The 15883-nt window shown below is 40.8% G+C and overlaps 1 protein-coding gene across 1 annotated transcript in view; it reads right to left on the reverse strand.

Annotated features, from left to right (window-relative positions):
• Window positions 1-15883, reverse strand: part of LOC126108160 (activated Cdc42 kinase-like) — a 323364-nt gene that overhangs the window by 76025 nt on the left and 231456 nt on the right. The gene's annotated exons all lie outside the window — the stretch shown is intronic.

A 15883-nucleotide genomic window follows, 5' to 3' on the forward strand; every position in this document is an offset into this window, starting at 1 on the left:
TTTCCACAGCAGCACGAGGTGTACGGCAGAAAGTGCAGCGGCGTGGACCGCAGGCGTTCCGCAGCCGGAGGTGTCGCCAGATTCCCGTGCGAGCCAATTTGGAGGAATCGGAGGTTCGGGGAGGAGTGGGAAAGGTGGAAATTGCAAAAAAAGAAACAAAATTCAAAATAAAATGAAGGACAGTAAAGATAAAAATCAGAAAATGAGAACGAAACAAATTTATATTGTTGCAGAAAAAGGAAAACAAAAACGAATCAAAAATTCAAAAAAAAGTAAAAATTAAGAACAAAATGAATAGATACAGTATACGGAAGGAGTGTGGCCACAAGGTGTACAGCACCGTTCGGCCAAAATTGGAGGAAGAGAGAAGAACAGAAATTGGGGTACAGGGAGGGAAGTCAATGGAAAATTACAAGCTTCTTCAAAATGTGTGCAGAGAGACTGAGAACAAGTATATCTCACCTCAGATTAGTGCCGTGCTGACAGATTTCACCCGTTATAGTTCTACAGTAATAAAACAATCCCACAATTGATGATCAATCTAGTAAAACTCACTCACCATTCAACCATTTGCCTTACATTTTTAATCTTCGGTCACTCGACAGATAAAAGTGCCCAGAGTTGTGTAATGTGACATTTCAGATAATAAGACATCCAAGTTGCAAAAGCAATTTAGTTCGTCTCGGTCTGCACACACGTTAGTCCATACAATATAAAGGAGTGCACTCAGTTCACACATGTTAACACAGACTGTTTAGCACTCCGTGTTTATGTATACTTGCAACTCCGTTTGGCTCAATCAGAGTTGTGGTCGGAGTGTCAGCAAGGCACCAGAGGCAAAGAGAATATCCTAGACTAATAATAAGATAAAATCTGCCTTACTGCTTAAGGCAGTCATCTGCACAATATTTGACAAGGAAGTTAAACAATATTCAAATCTTGCACAACAATCTACTATGCTGAGAAAATACGCTACTGGTATGAAAGCGTTACATTAATATATTAAATAACATGTGAGGAATGGGGAAAAGGGATTAATAAAGTCTCAAGCCTAGTATGTGCAAAAAATCATCAAAGCCACTAACAATTAAAAAAAAATGACTATTTTACTTTCAGCAAACTTATGATAATTCTGCAAAAAATAATTTCCTAAAATTTTAATAAGCTTGTGAACTTGCACAGGAAGACTAAAACAATTGGCAAGCCATGTTCTGTGTAACTGACCACACAACTCAACACATTTCATGCAGGGGAAAGTTTCTATAAAGAAAGAAAAAGATGAGCTCTCAAAACTATTTAGCAATTCAGTACCACTAATTATCAAAATGTAATTTAACAGTATGAGACACTACTCATTTCTAGGTACAATCCAAAGGAATCACAATGTCTACTTCGCAGATGCCACTACGGGGATTTTATTACTACATTTGTTTACCTACTACAACCAAACACTAAAGGAGTTTGTTATTCCCAGTTAGTGTGGACAAAAAAGTGTAATATGGCTTCACAGTTGTGGCCAACAGAAACTGTTTTCTCATGAAACGAAACTGAAACAATGTCTGAAAAGGACGGAGATTTGGGCACGACCTGGAAACGAATGCAGGCACTTCCTTTTCTACAAGCTGTGCACACAGTTCAATAGGTAGCTCCGTGACACTAATAATCGGCAAATGCAATAGTATTTGTTATTGTAAGACGATCCCCTTGCTCGTTTGCAAAGAGAAAATGAATGATAAAATGGTGCCGCACTGTTTCTGCTAAATTAAAAATTTCCAAATGTAAAACAAGCAATGGCATGCTGCTTTCACGTGGATACAATGACAGAGATGGCAACCAACCACAGTTTCAAGCAGCGGGGCATTGCAGAACGTGTAGGTATACAGACAGTACCCTCTTTATTGGCTGCATTACAATGGGCACGCATTCTGGAAGAAGTCAAACATTCTGAGCAAACTGTTTACATTCTTCACAGACAACTGTAAATGTTTTTCCAATTCCCAGAGGTACAGAGTTAGTGAGCTGAACTAAATATAAACCTTGTAGAAGATTAATAAAGGTATTTACTCTGAATGACATAAAAAAAGGAAGACCTGTTGGTGTGAATCTGCATTTTACCAAGCCCAAGAGCAGCAAAAAATATGCTTAACATCCCAGCTAGATTAAACCTCAGTTCGGAGGATGACCATAACCGAGATTTACACTCTCCTCACTCAATTTCCTGCATCCCACAGCTCGACCCAAAGGTATCCACCCGAGCGAGGCGGCACAGTGGTTAAAGGACTCGACGGGTCGTAAGGAGGAAGAAAGGAAGGAGAATTAAGGTTTAAAGTCCCATCAATGGTGTGGTCATTAGCATACGAGCATAGGCTTAGATCATTGGAAAGAAACTGACAGTGTCTTCGTCAATGCTACCACACGGCAATTGCACAAATGGATTCTGGAGAGCCACACAAAACCTACCCCAGGAGTTTCTAAATGACAACACAGTTTGACAAGTGGTAGAATTTGTAAACTTTATTTGTGTTGCTGCAGTTTCAGCTGTCCGCCCATTTTTAAATTAATAAAGTTAAGTTTTTCCCCTCCTTCCTTGTCGGCACCCTTTATCGAGCCGACGGTGGGTCGGAATTGGTAAGATGCACCTCCAGTTTCACAGTGAACCAACCATACCTGTACAAAGACTAGTGTTAGCAACGGTTTCATCAATCCTTAGGGCATTATAAAGCTGCTGTTGCTGCTCTGCCCTCCAGGGGAGAAATCTGTCTACCTATTCTGTCTGCGTGCAGTGTAATTGCACAGTGAAAAATATCATCATTTTTTTTTAAATTATTTTGGGCCTGCAGCATTCTATATTACTTTTAAGAACATTATACATATATTAAGGTTAAAAAATTCTGCTATCTTCAAAGACTTTTTAATAAAATATGATTTTCTGGTGCTAAAAATTCCTTCGCGTCCATGGTCATTATCAAGTTATTTCCAAAACACAATATTAACACTGTTGCTGTATAATAGCTTGTATAGCTGTGTATTGGAGATGTAGTGCAGATGAAATTTTTATTCTATAGATACTGGTACGTGAAGTATCAGCAATGGAATTTGTCGTCAATCAATATATGATAAGATATGTTAAAAACAAAGATTCCATGACTTACCAAACGGGAAAGCACTGGTAGATAGACACAATAAAAAAACACACAAACACACACACAAAATTTCAAGCTTTCGCAACCAACAGTTGCTTTGTCAGGAAAGAGGGAAGGAGAGGGAAAGATGAAAGGATGCGGGGTTTAAGGGAGAGGGTAAGGAGTCATTTCAATCCCGGGAGCGGAAAGACTTGCCTTAGGGGGAAAAAGGGACAGGTATACACTCGCACACACACATATCCATCGGCACATATACAGACACAGGCAGATATGTCCCTTAAAACCCACATCCTTTCGTCTTTCCCTCTCCTTCCCTCTTTCCTGACGAAGCAACCGTTGGTTGCGAAAGCTTGAAATTTTGTGTGTGTGTTTTTTTATTGTGTCTATCTACCAGCGCTTTCCCGTTTGGTAAGTCATGGAATCTTTGTTTTTAATATATTTTTCCCATGTGGAATGTTTCTTTATATTCTATTCAATATATGATAGATCTATTTAATATTTTCATAAACTTGACAGCTGCCAAACTTAACAAAATTCTTACTGAATAGTGACCAGCAGCAAATTCCACTACTGCCAAACTTCAGAAAATATTAAATAGGACTTACCCAGTATTAATCAGCAACTAATTCTGCTGCCGAGACATTACATATCTAGAGAATAACAATTTTGTCTGTACTACACCTACACTATGCAGCAATACAAGCTATTAAATAGCAACAGCGTTAATGATGATTTATGGAAATAGCTTGATAATGGCTGTGGAGGCGAAATTAACTTAAAGCACCAGAAAATAACATCTCAATAAAAAGTCTCTGAATACAGCAGTATTTTGCCTTACTATGCATATAACGTTTTTCAAAGTGTGTAAGTTATGTGGGACATGGGTACCAACCTGGTATTTACCTAAGTTGATATGGAAAACTGCCTAAAAACCACATCCTGACTTGCCAGCACACACAGCCCTGTCGTCGATCGAGACAGGTTTTATTTGGGGCCAGAGTGCCTTCCTATGTCATGGACTTGGGTGGTTTTTAATGTGCTCAAATAGTTGGCCTGGTTTTGAATGCCTGAACTAAAGCAACAAAATTAACAGATATTTTGATATGCCAGGCTGTGGGTAGTGTCGCTGCATACTAGAGGAAGGATCTAAGAATTTTTTTTTTTTTTTGACACTGAGCAGTTTTTGCCAACCCATCTTCCAATGGAACTAGTTTTAGTCAAGTGTTCAAATGTGGCCCAACATCAGAAACAGAAATAACACAAAGTTTATATAGTCAACCAGTTGTCACGCCATGTGGTCATTAAGAAAACTAATCGTGGACGGGGACCCACAGGCCGCAAAATTACTAAACATGTGTGTCCACTTTGGATTTGAACAGGCACCCTCTGGAACACGACTCGAGTTTATCAACACAATGCCAGTTTTCATTCACAGAAGAGGCATTAAAATATGTCTCCAACCTTCCAGGTTTAGGTTTTCTGTGGATTCTTCAGAAATGAGCAGGAAGGGTGGACAATGCATGTAGAACACACACAGTTCGTATTCTTTCTTCTTGTCCTTTTTCCCTCCACAGGTCGTGTTCCATATCTAATGCCATCTTCGTGGACATATTGTTACGCCCTAATCTTTGTTTAATCAAACACACATTTGATAGCTTTGCTCCACAACTGTATGTTCAAAAAAATATATAAAAATACAATGTAACAAGTCACTATGTTTAAAAGTTTTTTTCCCTTCACTTAATGTGGGTTTCGGAAGCTTTGCTTAGACATCAAGTAACACCTCCAGTATTCAGTTGAGGTGCATTACACTAGTGCCACCAATGATGTCAAAATATCTACAACGTTTTAAAATGATCATTTTTATGGCCTCACGCTTTTTTGGTAGATGGGTATGGTTACCCATAAACAAAAAGCATTTTGCAATTAAAGAAATGAACTTAAAACATCCTATTGATATTTTAACATAAGAGATGGGGAAAGAGAATTACCTGCTGTAGGTATATAAATGAAGGAATTATAGTTTTAACTTTCAAAAAGAAGAGAAAACACTTGACCGTCATTGCAGTACATGCATCTAACGGCAGCAAACAAGAGGAGTCTATAGTTTTCTGTGACAAACTGCAATCAGTTTTGGAAAAGTATAACAATAAGCATGAAATAAGATTGACAGAAGATTTAAAAACAAGAGTAGGGAATATACATGTTCACAAAGATGCTGGGGACAGCAGGAGCAGACATGATAAATGGAAGATTCCTGAGTGATTTTGTTTCTTTGAACAAACTAAAGATAATCAACACTGTCTTCTGGAAAAAAGATATTCATAAGTACATACGGTTAGCATGAGTATTTAAGCCTCCTATTGAATACATTAATCTTTAAAGTTGGATCAGTTTGGATGTAGGAACACATGAGGTAATGCTAACCCTATGACTTTTAATAGAAAATTGGTTAAGGAAAGACAAACCTAAGTAGTATTGTAGACTTAGAGACTAAGTGTTTAACAGTGTTGACTGGAATATTCTCTTTCACATTCTAAAGGTGGTGGGAATAAAATGCAGTGAACAAGAGGCTATTTACAGTTTGTACAATAACTAGATGGCAGTTGTAAGAGTCAAGGGGCTCAAAAGGGAAGCAGTTGTTGAGAAGGGAGAGAGACATGGTTTAGCCTATCCCCGATGCTATTCAATCTGTATATTGAGCAAGGAGTAAAGGAAACAAAAGAAAAATCAAACAATGGAAACTCAGGATGGAATGAGGCAGAAGAAAAATTTGGAGTAGGAATTAAAAGTCCAGGGAGAAGGAACAAAAACTTTGAGGTTTCCCAATGTCTGTCAGAGACAGCAAAGGACTAGGAAGAGCAACTGAGTGGAATTGACAGTGTCTTGAAAGGAAGACATAAGATGAACATAAAAAAAAGCAAAACAACGATAATGGAATGTAGTTGAATGCTGAGACACTTAGATTAGGAAATGAGACAATTAAAGTAGTAGATGAATTTTGCTATTTCGGAAGCAAATCAACTGTTGATGGTAGAAGTAGGGAGGCTATAAAATGTACACGGGCAATGGCAAAAAAAACTTTTCTGAAGGAGAGAAATTTGTTAACATTGAGTATGGATTTAAGTGTCAGGAAGTCGCTTCTGAAAGTATTTGTATGGAGTGTAGCCATGTATGGAAGTGAAACGTGGACAAAAAATAGTTTAGGCAACAAGAGAATAGAAGCTTTTGAAATGTGGTGCTACAGACGAATGCTGAAGTTTAGATGGGTAGATCACATAACTAATCAGGAGGTATTGAATAGAATGGGGGAGGAGTTTGTGGCACAACTTGACTAGAAGAAGGGATTGGTTGGTAGCAGATGTTCTGAGGCATCAAGGGATCACCAATTTAGTACCGGAGGGCAGCGTGGAGGGTAAAAATCGTAGAGGGAGACCAAGAGATGAATACAGAAAGCAGATTAAGAGGGATATAGGTTGCAGTGGTTACTCTGAGGTGAAGAGGCTTGCACAGGATAGAGTAGCATGGAGAGCTGCATCAAACCAGTCTCAGGACTGAAGACCACAACAACAACAGCTTTAAAGAAAAATTGGTAGGAAAGATAAGAGAGACAAGAGGGTACACACAGGGATAATGACATAGGTTCTGACCATTCCTTGGTGATATCTCACTTAGATATGTACAAGAAGTTGACAGAAGACATGATGAAGGAAGAAATCTATAAAATATATCTACTAAATGAACAAAGCATACAAGATCTGCACCAGAGGAGACTTAACTGAGAACTAGAGCGGAAAGATGAAGCGGAAGAAATAGACAAGGATTGTAAAAATTCAGAAAGAGCAGTTAAGAAAGCATTGAAGAAGCTTTGGGGAAAAGATATGGAGGAAGAAACAGTTAAAAATTTGGAGACCAGAATTACCAACAATTATAAAAAAGGTACAAGATGCTTATGTTATGTACATCAATGAACCAACAGAGGAGAATCATCAAATTTACAAACAAGAGAGAAATGTAGCAAATCAAACAGCGGAATGAGCTTGTCATGAATCTTGGGATAGTTTCAAAAGTGTCATAGAAGATTATATTCACACAAGGCAAATGATAGCTTATAAAGCATTGAAACTGCTCAATCAAGAAGAAAAAGAAGCTACTTAAATACATAACATACAACAAGCAAAAATGATAGAACATTACAGAAACTTGTGGTATAAAGAAACATGTTCTACAGAGAATAAAGAGAATGAAACAAATAGGATCTGTAGATGATTTATGTATGGATGAATTAAGAGAAGTAATCAGCTCTGTAAAGAATAGGAAAGCTACTGCTATGGACGGCACAAACACTGAAATGCACATTATTATTTTTATTTAATATGTGCTGGAGAAATGGGGCTATTCCAGAAGTGTAGTTACAAGCAAAGGTAATATTGTTTAAAGAAGGAGATAGCTATAATTATGAGAACTATAGAGGAACAAGCTTACTGGACACAGCATATAGAGTTTATGCAAGAATAGTGAACAACAAATTACAGGTTATAGATTAAACTTTATTAGGCGAAGAACAAGTGGGATTTCGGAGGGGCAGATCAAGATGCAGCATTTGTAATTAAATTAATCAAAAAATGGAGAATACAATAGGGAAACCCATTCAGCATTCAAGGAATGCAGTAATGTTGAAAGAAAGAAACTGTGGAGAATTATGGGGGAATGAAGATACACACAATTCCTCACAAATGTTTTACAAAGTCTGTAAAACAAAGAAACATAATTGTAGGTGTACATGAGACTCTTAACACAGCCTATAGCCACAAACAAAGGAGTCAGACCCACACTTTTTAAGGTTTATTTAGATGATGCAATCCAGAAATGAAAGAAAATATTTGGCAGGGTAATTCAATTAACGGTAATTCCCACTTCAGTTACCTTTATATGCAGATGACACCACACTGCTGGTGGAGAATATAGATGGCCTACAAAGGGGAATATATTTATTAGCCAAGATTTGTGAAGAGTGTCATTTGATGGCTTCAGAAGACAAGGTCAAACTGATGGCCTTTAAAGGAAAACATCCTGTACAGACAAAAATTGGGATTAACAATAGAGCAGGTCAAACATCTTAATTGTTTAGGTTGTGACATGACATACGAGTATTAAGTTATTCGGGATAATTTTTTACTGAGCGGTTTTGCTCAATTCAACAAGAGCATCGTCAGAAAGTGTGGAATTTACAGTGCCTTCTCTCACTGCATACAAACATGAAGAAGACAGAGGAGAAATTAACAAAATTTGCAAATATATATGGGAAAAATAAACCAATGTCTCAACAACGAACTGAGGAAACAAACAAGACAATGACAGTTCCAATACTTAGTTATGAAGTGAATCATGGGTTATATATAAATGACAAGAAAGTAGCATACAAGCAACAGAGATGAGATTTCTAAGAGCAGCAATGTGACGCACAAGACATGACACGTTTTAAAATTCAGAAATTAGGCAAGAACTGAATATATTTAATCTTTTTAATAAAATACAAGAAAATAGGAGAAACTAGAATGAACATCTTGAAAGGAAGAGTGGAGAAAGACTGTCTTTACAGATAAGAAACTTTAAGACAGTTGGGAGAAATCAAGGAAGACCGAGGAAGCAATGGGTATCATAACAAGCAAAACAAGAAAAAGTCATAATGCTTGTAGTGATGATAATGATGATGATACCAGTTTGACATAATTGGTTTTCCAGGTGCAATGCATCTCAACTGAACACCAAAAGTGCCACATGAAAACTGAGCTAAACCTCCAAAGTGCACTTTAAATGGAGCAAAAAAACTTTGAAATATAGTGACTTTATTATGTCGTGTTTTCATCTGTATGCCAATTTTTATTTCCCCAAAAATTTAATCTGCATAAATCTCTGCATTACTTTCTCATACACTTTACCAGCTTGCTGGAATAGCACCAATGGTAAGGACGAAATAGCAGAAGGTTGGGAGGGATTCAGAAAAAGTCAGTTCCTCTGAATCAGAGTTTGGAGGGAAACTAACTTCCAAAATAGGTGAAATAGAAGAGGCATACGGAAGGGGTGAAGTTACCAAGGCAGCCATCTACATAATATTTGTATGTAAAAGATTAATTATTAATTTTTTTCTAATTCGATACTTGGAGACTGGCTAAATGCAGAGAAGCATGTGTTTGAGTTACACTCTGGTACAACAGTCTTTACCTTCAGAAGTTTTATTTTCTCCTCTCATTTTCTCACTTAGACCAGACACCCAGTCAGGAATGAATATTTCAAACTATAATTGAGTCCGCACTGTTGGAAATCAGGAGATAGGTGCTGGCAGATTTTAAACAATGAGGACAGTACTGCATAGTTCAATCGGTAATAGCACCAACTCCAGAAGTTGAGGTTCCAGATAAGGGTTCTGGTCTGTCAGGAAGTTCAGAGCCAACGCATATTCTGATGCAGAGTGGAAGATTCGTTCCGAAACAATCTCTTAGGTTGTTGCTAAGCCATATTTCTGCACCATCCTTTCTTTGAGGTTGCTAGTCTTGCAAGTATGTGGGAGTACTACTGTGGGGTTTGGAAACCAGGGGAAGAAGCACTGGTGGAAATAAAGTTTGAGAGTGGGTCACAGGTCATACCCAGATAGCTTAGTCAGTAAGAGGATTGTCTGCGAAAGGCAAGGGTCTCGGTCCGAGACGCAGGCTGGCACACAATTTTCATTAGACAAAAAAATTAAGACGAAATGACTGTGCTACGAGAGACCGAGAGCCCGAGGAAAGTTCAATAGCGGTAACCCGCATTGAAAATAGCAAAATCGTCCGTGAATTCCGGGTAGCCGACACTGACCGATGTGGAAGAGCCCGTGGTGGTCAGGGAGAGCGTGGACGACGAAGAGGGCCTCTCTGGGACGTGCCTCACCGCAACTGCGACGTCTGACAGTGCTGCCGGGATGGTGGGGACGCGTCGCAGGTACGGGGTCAGGTCCCACGGCTCCGAGCCGTCCCACGAGGAGGAGGAAGTTGACGAAGAGGACGAGTTGGTGGAAGGTGGGTGGGGAAACTCTGAGCCCAGCAGTGGGACCACTCTCCTGCTTCCACTACCGGTCTCTCTCCTCTCTCTTCCTCTCCCTCTGGGAAAACTCTTCGGTATTCCGCTAATTAAACTTTCCGGGGAACTAATATCGCAAGTAGTTCCCGGTGAGGTACCGTCTCGCATCGGTGAAGCCAAATTTCCCAGATACCTACCACAATCTGCTGTGTCACTGTGATAACTACCGAATACTAGGGTGTTGGCAGCTCCCGGTACACGGACAACTCTTTCTGAAAACACCTGGGTACGGCTGTTATTGGCAATAGGAGAAGCATTTGCTTCGGAAGCCTCTTTCACTTTAGAATACGTGCGGAAAAGCGAGCTGTCGTTCTGGTCGTGTCCCTCCGTTTGTGTACCCTGAGAGAACTCACTCACCGGCTGGCACTGAACACTGTAGGAAGTTGACTCCTCACGTGATGAGTTCTGTCCACAGTTTCTCACACCGAACGACGTTTCGCACCGAGCGTCACACGAATACCCCACGGCTAGCTTCGGCCAGTACAATCCGTCGAGAATTCCCGAACTTACGTAATTGCCCACATCTCGGCAGCCTCCCGACAGATGTGGTGCGTCAAAAGGATCTCGTGCACCGCCGCGAATTTGTCTTTCAAATGCCCCGTCCCAGTTTCTCGTGTGACGCTCTCCGTACGCACCACATTCGACCGAGGCCAGCCGGGTGTCTCTCGTATGAATACGTTCGCCGCACGAATTAGTATCGAACGGTGAGGAGTGACTCCTCGCTCTGCCGAGCAGCCCGTCCTCGCTACACCTCTGCAGTCCCGATTCGGAAGGACGGACTTCCCAGGGGGCGCAGTTCCCTCCGGAAGCTCCTCTACGGTCGGCACTCTCCGTACTTCGAGACATTTCGGCACCCACGACGCTGCTCCTCCTCCTCCTCGCACCGCGCAAACCGAAATTTCTTCCCGGCACGTCGACCGCACCAGCAGACACCTCCGGTTGGCTCCTGGTGAGCTTTTGCTGTTGCCAGCTTTTAGCGAACGGCAGTTTACTGCCGAGGTTTGACATCACATTTCTCACGTACTGTTTCCCCGGCAGCTCTGTGGAATGTCCACTTCTTCTGCTGTCTGCCACCCTGCCTATCACCTGTCCTTTCTGCTCGGCCCGTACGTCAAGCTTACCAAAATTGTCCACCACAGCTAGACTTCTCAGCGAGTGGTCAGCCGACACGGACGTCGCAGGCTTCGCAGATACGGGGAACTTCAGTCTGCGAGGACTGTTTCCGGCCGAGACGGCTTTCCTGGAGCTTTCCACCTCGGCAGAGATTTCCTCCCGTCTGTCGGCACACGGGGAGTCGAGACTGCTGGCTCCCGTACTCTTTAGCTCAAAAACTGAGTTCTCGTGAGAAAGTTTGACACCCGAGTGACCCGAACACTTCCTCGCCCTCTGTTTACTCGGTGGCCTCTCACAGTCTCTAGAAAACGTGCCGTAACTGTTTAAAACTTCTTTACTTCCACCAGAATCAGAAAAGTCGGCAAGTGATCCCCGCGTCACAGATGTCGCACGACGGGGCCGGAACGCGGGAGGCGTCGGCAGCCCGTATTTCGTCCGAGCTCGTACGTACTCTGTGCGGTCTGCCGAATTGCGGCCGCCACTTCCAGTCTCGCCCACTGCACGTCCGGACGCAGATTTATCAAACTGCTCCCGACACATCGCTCCGCCACCGTCAGTCCCGTCCGGTGACTCAATACCGCCACTCGTCTCTCCGCCCCCCAGTCGCAAAGCGGCAGACGGCGGACTGCCGAGACCGCCGTCAGCACGAAGGGTCGTCTCGAGCAGTTCGCGACATCTCGCAAAACAGAACTCTGTGGAGGCTTTAGACCAGAGGGCCACCGTTGCAAACGGTATATCGTGGGCAGGGCTCGGTGGTGGTGTGCAACTGGCACTCGTGGACATCAGAGTCTTTGTACACAAAATTTCACCATATTTATTGTATTGTATAAAAGAATGGTATTTTTGTCAGGTTATGACGGGTTAGAGTGGCAGTACCAGTGACAGGGAGTTTTCAGTTTTGTTTCCAATTTTAATTGTTGAAAAAGGTTTACACATTTTTAATTCAAATGACGTGACATTTTTGAGAACGTGAGAAGGAGAAATTTAGAAAATATTGAAAAAATATAATTACAGTGGGACATCAAGAATTAATATTGACAATGTGTCAATTCATGAATGTGTCAGATCACACATGTATATTTATTGAAAAATAAACAAACAAATCAATAAAATAATGTTTCAGTTTTTGAAAAATTTGTAACATTATAATAATAATAACAACAAAATATTTCAGTTAAATTGAAAAGGAAAAAAAAAAAAGGTCGATAGGATATGTAAAACAATGTCAAGTCACACAGCAACAAAAAGCACAACAGGAAAATTTGACCAGCAAAAGGAAATGAACACACATTGCATTAAGTTACATGTCATCAATTGAAAGCAGTTCCTTAGGAACGTTACAAGCAACGAGCCAACAGGTGCCAATATACACAGCGGGAGAAGACCGATGTGGACAGAACGACAGTAAGACAGAGCAGATTTTGCAAGAATGAAGAAGGAACAGTAAAAGTAAAAGGTAATTAATTGACGTGTGCGTGTGGGAGTGTTGAGAAAAACAGAAAAAAAAGAAAGGTTAGATATTAGCACGCATTCTCGCATTCTGTTTTAGGAACGCAGTGAGAGCAAAGTGCAACAGTAGGAGCATATTCAGTAACACAGTCAATGCAACAACAAAAAAAACCGCACAGAAGTTTAAAAAAAATCGTAGCTATTATGGTATCTGAGATATGTGTGTGAACGACGTACTGTTGGAAAGAGTGAACTCTCAAGTTTTGCACGGTTCCTGCTTGGTAGCAGCAGTGTGCACCCACTTCAGTTCTAGTAAAAATTGTGTGTGGATAACAGAAAATATTTTGTGTGCTATGTTTCGTGCAGTGTGGGTCAGTAATAACTGTTCTGCAAGTTGTTTGTGTAAAGGCAAATCGCCGGGCCATCCCCGAGTGTCTGACACAGATGTCGAACACATCCACCACCGTTTCACAAGGAGTCTGCAGAAATCCGTGCGCCGTGCAGATTGACAGCCCAACATGACCCTGATGTCCATCTGGCGTGTGTTGCATCAACATTTACACATGAAATCGTACAAAATTCAGCTACTGCAACCTCTTCGTGAAGGTGACAAACAACGTGTTGAGTTCTGTAATTTTGTTCTTGGAAGGTGGAGGATGACAGTTTCCTTCCATGCTTAGTGTTTAATAACGAGGCAACATCCCATTTAAATGGAAAGGTGAACCGTCATAATGTGAGAATATGGTGTACATGAAGTTTTGCAACATGAAAGGGACTCTTCAAAATTTAATGTGTTTTGTGCAGTTTCATGGGAAAAGGTGTACGGTCCTGTTTTCTTTGCTGAGAACACTGTTACACGAAGCACATATCTCGATACGCTTGGGAACTTTCTTTTCCTACAGTTGGAGACTGATTCGAATGACTTCATTTATCAACAGGTTTGGGGCACCACAATACTGGCATCTGGAAGTGTGGAAATTTTTAAATCACAGGATTACTGAAGGGTGGATCAGTCACACTGCACCAAATGATTCAGCCTTACATTACTGGCCTTCGAAGTCACCGGACCTGATCGCAGGTAATTATTTCTTGTGAGGGTTTATAAAGGACTCTGTTTATCTGTCTCCATTACCAACAACAGTGAATGAACTGAGACATCACATAACAGCAACTGTGGAAGCCATCAAGACATGCACACTGCAATGTGGGAACATTTTGAATACTGCATTGACATGTGCTGAGCATCTCAATGGGGCATACTGAACACCTATGAAAAGGTATGAAAAAATCTTTCCGAGTTTCCCGTTCATCAAAAAACAAAATTAATCGGATATGTTTATTAGTTTCAGAAACACAGATGTGCCAAATAAAATGACTCTTTTTGATACACCATATATTTTGATTCTATGTTCCTTGAAACTGAGGAAGTCAAATTTTTTTTAATCTTTGTCCAGTTTCCCCTGCATCTACGCCCCTACATTCATTTCCTGAGTAAGGGACTACTACTACTTTTTTTTTTTTTGGGATCTGACATTGCAACTTCACATCGTCATTTTTTGTGTCACCTAGTGAGGAGATCCTATCTCTCACTCATTTTTCCAAGTGCTTTGTTTTCGGCTTCCTCTGGCACACATGTTAATAGGAAGGATAGTAGAAGTTTACATTGTCACCAGAACAAAATAAAGCTACATGATTAATTTTTAGTTTAGTTGCAGGTGCATGTCTCCTGTCAAAATATGCACAGAAATCTCTGTACCACAGTACCGTACAGTGCCACTGTAAGAGCCAAAGGAAAATGGCGCAACCCATTGGTTGATTAAATGCAGATAAACTGTGCCATCCTGTTTTGGAACATCTAGCAGTGTGTCAAGGTATTGTGGCACAGGGATTTTCAAACATATTTTGACTGCAGACATGTACTAGCAAAAATGCTATAAAATTAATCACACAATTTCTTTCTGGGGACATAATTTGAATGCCATAACTGCCATACTGAGCTGTGATAGTATTTTTCTATTGTATGAGTGCTGTCCATTCTGGTCTATTGCGGCAGTGGGTCATTTTGGTGCCGTAACGTACCTGCACTCAGCAGGCATCCAACAGTGTAGTGTGTACTCTGTGTCTTTGGCTACTTTACTTTCTGTGCCTTATTAAAATATGCTCTGCACAGAAAATCAGACAACTTGTGAGTTGTATTCTGTGATTAGGTCTTTGTCGGCAAAAAACCAACTGAAATTTATCGCAATCTTTGTGATGTGTATAGAAATGGAATAATGAGTGAAAGCAAAGTGAGCGGGGACAATGGTGCACCGATTTTAAAAATGACCGTACCAAACTTTGTGATTGGGACTGCAATGGTAGGCACAACTTTGTGGCTGACAAACTGGTAATAAAAATCAATGACAAAATTCCTGAAAGTTTTTTCACGATTGTGGAACTTTCGCAACATTTTGCACAAATTTCACGGCGTTTTGTGGAGAATCTCTGTTGCCACATATTTTGTGCTAGGTGGGTTCCAAACATTCTAATGGGAGACCACAAAAAACAGAGACTGCTGCAGTACTGATGTGCCTTGAAGATTACAACAAAAAATGGTAACACAGTTATTGATCGTATTGTAACTGGGGACGAGACTCGGGTGAGCTTATCAACTGTGAAACAGAAAGGCAGTCGATGCAATAGTATTAGTACGGTATTCTACCTTACAGCAGGTCTTGTCACGGGTTAGGCCACTTCCACTTTTGTCTGTCCATAGCAGTGGGACCACAAATTCTCCTGAGAAACCGAGGAAGTGTTTGCAAACACTGTCAGCAAGGAAGACCACGACTACTTTGTTTTGGGACTCCAGGGCAGTGGTTCCCACTGATTTCCTCGAATGTGGCACCACAATTAACTTGTGAGGTACTGCCAAACACTGACAAAGTTAAAGCAGGTGATACAAAACAAGCGTCAGGGAAAACTTAGCACAAAAGTTTTGATTTTTCATGACAATGTACGGCCACACAAGGTACATCATAGGCAGAGCTGCTACAGTATTTTGGACGGGGTGTGTTTGACCGTCC

Source organism: Schistocerca cancellata, chromosome 11 (genome assembly GCF_023864275.1).
Source record: "Schistocerca cancellata isolate TAMUIC-IGC-003103 chromosome 11, iqSchCanc2.1, whole genome shotgun sequence".
Lineage (NCBI taxonomy): Eukaryota > Metazoa > Arthropoda > Insecta > Orthoptera > Acrididae > Schistocerca > Schistocerca cancellata.